This window comes from Onychostruthus taczanowskii, unplaced genomic scaffold (genome assembly GCF_017590055.1).
Source record: "Onychostruthus taczanowskii isolate IOZ18803 unplaced genomic scaffold, ASM1759005v1 scaffold154, whole genome shotgun sequence".
Classification (NCBI taxonomy): Eukaryota; Metazoa; Chordata; class Aves; order Passeriformes; family Passeridae; genus Onychostruthus; species Onychostruthus taczanowskii.
In genome coordinates this window covers 782,777-788,827 of record NW_024498730.1, presented here as the reverse complement: position 1 = coordinate 788,827, position 6,051 = coordinate 782,777, and positions in this window count along the sequence as shown.

Here is a 6,051-nt window from a genome sequence, read left to right as displayed (position 1 = left end):
CCACCAAAGGCTGAGCCTCTGTTTTACCTCAGGTGATTCTCTCCAGACTAAGTGGGAAAACACATTTAGAAGCTTCCAAACAGACAGATATGACCGTTTGTGTGCAAATGGGTGAATCAATTTTATTTCAAAATTAAAAAAATATCTGTTCCTTGCTTTGAATTTTGAAACATTATTGTGATTTGTTTATTCAGTTTGCATAGAGGTTTTGAGATATTTTGAATGTCCCAGAAGGCTTCTAAACTCTGCCTAGAGACCAACAGTGCAATATGATCTATATAGTTAAAGACAAGATTACCTTATATCTCATAAGCATCATCCTTCCTCAGATAGGGTGGAGTGGGAGCAGATTGCTTTCCAGAGGTTAAGGCTGTTCCATTTATAAGTAAGTACAGTGTGCTACAGGGAATTTGCTATTACAGGCGTCTTTCTATTTGTGTGTTCCCAGAATCTTAATTTCCGTGGTATTTTCAATACAAATTGCCTCATGCCATCAAGAAAGAAAGACTTTTGGATGCATAATGTTATCCAAAGCCATTGTCTAATTTTATTGCATATTTTTAAGTTGCTATATGTGCAACATGACCACAAAGAAAAGCAAAAAATACAAACAAATGAAGTAAACCTCAAAGAAGTATGTAATGTCAGTGATCACTCTTCCCTTGCCTCAAGTACTCTGTAAACTATGTAAAAAAATTCACATCAAATGAATTCTTACCAATAATCAAAGGAATTCTTACCAAAAATTAAAGGAATACATTAGGCTGCAAGACAGAAGAACGGCTCAGAAAAGGGGATGCACAAACAGTAGAATTTGAAGTCATGGTGGCTTTGGTGGCCCTGTGAGCTGAGAGGAGCAGGTACTGTTTTCCTGTTTCCAGGTTTCTTTAGTCTCTGTTGCAGAAAAAATCTGGAATACAATTTGGATCAGATCAGAACAGAAGCATTTTGTCACTATAGCTATAGGAGAGAACGCAGAATGGCACAGTGACCATTGCTGGTAAGAACTCTGTCCAAAGGAGAAAGACACAGAGCTGATAACACCTGTTATGCAGATTATACAACTCCTTCTTTATCAAAACTGTGTCAGATAAGCAGGATATGGTAGGTAATAACAGAGATTTAAATCCTTCAGATAAGTAGGGTCTATGCAGTACATCTGATTACAAATGATCTACTCCTTTTATGAATAATCCACTCCTTTGTAAATAAATTCTGCTGACTGGCAAGACCCTTGGCTGCAAATGTGTCTTAAGTAGGGAGACTGGTAGAGACCTATGAAACATTAACTATTTTGCTTGCACAACACTGGATGAATTTCTTTTTTCCTACTTTCTAAAACCAGCAAAATCAGAGAAGGAAACATGAAATAATTTTAGCTATACATGTAATGCCAGCAACCCTGAAGTCTGCAACATGAACAAAATGTAGGCAGGAAGCGAAGAAACAGAATACCCCATTTGTGTATCAACTGACATTGAAAAGAATATAAGTGTTATAACTAAATCACAATACTCCCTATGTTATACAGAACCTCATAGATGTAATGATTTCTATTGTTGTGAAAGGATGTGTTTATCTAGTAAAAACATGGACACTAAAGGATGTAAAGCAGTTTATTGTGAATTTATTTTCCTCTCTTCTATAATAATTAAAGACAAAGGGGAAAAATAAATGAGATTGGAATTTAAATGAGAAAAAACATCAGCTGTGAAATAGTAATAGATCACAGAAATTCAAATAAAATTGTTTGTTTTCTTAGTTTTTTTTACTTTGGTAAGTGAGACTTAGAAGTATAATTTGAACAGCTGGTAGATAAAACCTGGAAACTTTTCAAAGATTAAAGTTAGAATAATTTGATAGTTTCTCTGGAGAAAACAGATTGTGCTCGTGGTTTAGGTTTCCTTCAGTAAAAATACATGTTTTCTGGCTTTACCAGAATCATCTTTCATCACTCCAGCCAGAGGAACCAGCAAGGGGAGGAATAATTCATTTCCCAGGCAGTTGTATTATGTCAGACCTGTTACTCACTTCTACAAGACAAACAGTAAGCCAGGCTAAATTTTTAACTTCATCAGAGTAGCAAAAGCTTATCTAGATGGACACAAAAAGTCCCTAGTTTTCCCAGTACATGCTTTGTAGCTAACTTCAGCAACTCAAGCCTGAAATCAATTTCTATTTCCTAAAATTGAAGCTGTTTCGCTGTTTCAATTTTTTTTCATTTTGTGTTTGGCTCTAACAGTTAACCAGTCTCTTGGAAGAAACTTGTCCCAGGATGTTCTTATCTGACATTACTTGTGTACATTAAACTCACCTGAAAAAATTGTCTATCAAAATTAGGACAACTGGTGTAAACTCAGAATTCATAAAATGAAAACCCATTTATGATGCTTATTACAGGTATTTGTTTATATAGAAAAAGTAAATCTTGTCTTATGTCCTGGTCTCAGCCAGGGTAGAGTAAATTTCCTTTCAGCAGCTGCTAAAATGCTGTGTTTTGATTTCAGAATGAGGATGGTGTTGATAACACACTGATATTTTCGGTTTTGCTAAGCTGTGTTTATCCTAGTTCAATTATTTTTCCTTGTCTCATGCTCTGCCACTGAGGATATACACAAAAGAAACTGGGAGGGAGCACAGGTGGGACAGGTGCCCCGAAGTCCCCAAAGGGATATTCCACACCTCAGGATGTCAGGCCCAGTGTGTAAACTGGGGGAGTTACCCAGAAGGGGGAGGGCTGATTGGGGTTCAGGTCTAGCACCAGTCAGTGGGTTGTGGGTACTTGATTTGTGCATCACCTGGTTTTTCCCTTTTTATTATCATTATTATCTGCCAGTATTACTGCATTTTGCTTTATTTTTTCTTATTAAATCCTTCTTATCTCAATATACAAGTTTTACTTTGATTCTCCTCCTCATTGCACTGGGGTGGGGGTTAGAGGGGACACTGAGCAAGTGGCTGCATGGTGCTTAATCTCCAGCTGGGCTTGAATCAGGATACTTTATAAACCCACATCATGAGCAGTGCCCATGTCTGTGAGTGAGCATGCAAACATGGCAAGTCTGCTTGTTTGCTTCAAAGTCTGTTTCCCAAACCTCAGTTAATTGATCAAATTCTTGAAAGAGATGGGATGAGAAAACTGCTCCTGACAGACTGTGGACTCAGTCTCTCCTTTCTGAGTAGTTACTTGATGAGTAGATTCTGAGTGCCCCTGTGCCTGGAGGTCACTGCAGCAGTCCCAGCAGATTCTGGTCCTACATGCACCTAAATGCATTGGACCCTTTCTCAATCACTGTTTGCACCCAGGCTGAAATGTAAAGAGAACGTGAAAAATCATGGCAAACAATAAAAGCACCAATACAAGATATGTTGTTGATTTCTTAAAGCCTGACAATGGAGCACAGAATGAAATGCAATGCTATTAGTAAAGGGATGAGAGTCCAGAGCAGAATACCAATCCCTGACAGTAGCCTAGCCCCAGTTAAATTATTTAAATGGAGAGCAGTGAGCCAAAGTGACCCCAATGCATTATGGTGTTCTGCTGTTCTGACACTGCTGGAACAGGCCCCTAACCAGGAACAAGGACTTGCAAGGGAATCTGTGGCACACGGCATGATTCTTTTGGCAGCAGAAAACACTGACAACATCAACCCTCCCAAATATTTTCTGTTTCTGAAAAGCAGTTGAAGGGAACCTGCTGGATGCATTCATTGTGAGGCTGCTTTAAGACCAGCAGTGAGGGTAGAGGATCTTAATAAAAACAACAGTCCACAACACATGTACAAGAGAAGAAGTTCCACTGGCAATTCCTAGGTTGGAGTCTGCACTTAGGAAGAGGGAGGAAGAATATAGACTCCTTCATCTGCAGTGCTTTCATTCAATGACAGAAAAAAATCCATCTGTTAACTAGAGTCTATACGCACATGCATTAAAAACATCCTCCAGGGTATTTCGCCTATGTGGGTGAGGAGGTGTGAGGCAGGGAGGGTGGAGGAGGAGCATCAAAATGGGGAAGTCAGCAAGATTTGGCAGCTACTCTGTATTCGGGAATTATCCTTCTCTCATCCTTTCATTTAGGATGAAGGTCCTAATTTGTAGGTAAGGAAGCTTAGAAGAAGGGAGTTGAAAGACTTTTGTCAGATACATGTGACTGCAGGCACAGTGTAGGGGTTTTTGCACAAAAAGGGTGCAGATACTATCAGGAAAGGGCAGAACGGTGTTGGCTGTGCAATATATGAGGCACACAGATGATTAACATAACAAAAATAATCAGCTGTCTTTAACCGTTTTGCTGCTGAGTGCATCTAAGCCACTGAGAACAGCCCACCTCAGAAGCAGTATAAAACCAGCAGAGAGGGTAAGGTATCCTGCTTACAACTTGTATTATTTCACTGTAGCAGCAAATTATACATAGATAGAATGGCATATTTTCCTGCTGCACTTTGCAGGGGGTTTCCATTCTGTAACACAGAGCAGCCATTCTGTACTTTGAGCAGCCATTCTCAGGGAGTCTGTGTGGTACTCAGGTATAGTCAGGTATTTCATCAAGGGCCAAAAGAAGACTGGACAAAATATGAGCCTGCTGCAGAATGGTTCAGGGGACCTGGTAACAGATGACATGGAAAACACTGATGTACTCAGTGCCCTATCCTCCTCAATATTTACTTTACAATATTTCCCAGCAATGTCTACAGTATTTTTAACCATTCTTCTCCAATAGGTGTCCAACCCAGTAAGATCCTTTGAGGCAAATCAGACTATTTCAGGTCTGCACATTGATTGCTGCACGTTGAGGATGATTGTATCTCATACTGAAAGCATTATTGACAAGATCCCATTTACTCTTAGTGACTTGAACCTCCTTCTCTCTTGGTTGTCTCTCCTGCCCTTGCTGGCATGGTACCTCAGCAAATTCTGCCAGCCATGTCAAATCTTGAAGCAATACTTGCTGCATAGTTTGTTGAACCAACACCTCCAGCAGCAGCTTGACTTCCATATAAAGTCTCCCTGACTGTCCTGCAGGATTCCCAAACATCTGCAATTCCCAGCAGCGAGCCATGGCGAGGACAGAAATCTCTAGGTTTCCTGAGGCAGATTGTGCGTCAGGGATTGTGGCTCCTCACGCTCCTGTCCACGCCTTAGCACTAGGGTCGGCAGAGAGTGGGGGCACTGGGACCAGCTGGGCTGAAGGAACAGCAGGTGGGAGAAAGAGGAGCATGTGGAGATGGAAGAAGTACCGAAGGAGCAAAGGGGACCTTAGGCTGATTTGCCCCTGGTTGAAGGGGTCCGAGCAGGCCTTTGCTCCTTTGTAAAGCTTGTCCACAATAATTTTTCTCCTAAGCATAAAATAAAGTAGTAGCTGATCTTTTCAATCCTGTACATCTGCAGGCCTGATGCACAAAGTACAGTGTGCTGTAGGGGCCCCCAGACGAAACAAGCCAACTTTTCAACTGAATTGTGTAGATAGACACTAGCACTGTGCTACTACTATCATCAGGAATATGTTACTTTGAAACACAATCACCTGAAATGTTAGAATTCATTCTGAGCTCTTAATTCCTGCAAGCTTCATTTCTGTCTTCCTCCATTTTCCCAATTGCATTTAAGAAAACCATAGGGGTTTGAAGGGTTTTCAAATTAATCCATATTTTAAAATTGTGGAATGTCATTAATTTGTTTTGGTGCTGAAAAAAACACCTACATTATAGCACACACAAAAACTCATACAGGGTAATTGATATATTGCATCACAACTTCTCCTATAGCAAAGCCTCCATGTAGTGCCTAACCTCGGGCACTTGGGGGTGTCTTCTAACAAAATATGTCTTTGATTTTCTACAGCACGGTTAAAAGGTGCCAGCAGTAGCTCTCTGCAGTAAGGATCATTGATGTCACATGGGAATTTCCTCTGATTCTGTCAAGTAAGCAGTCCCTGAATCCAGCTACATCTGGGCTTTTGCTTCCACACTAGGTTGCCAGTGATGTGCTTAGGATGTATCTGATCTACAGGGGATGTCCCAGCCTGCTTCTCATGGGGCATGGGGCCAGGGG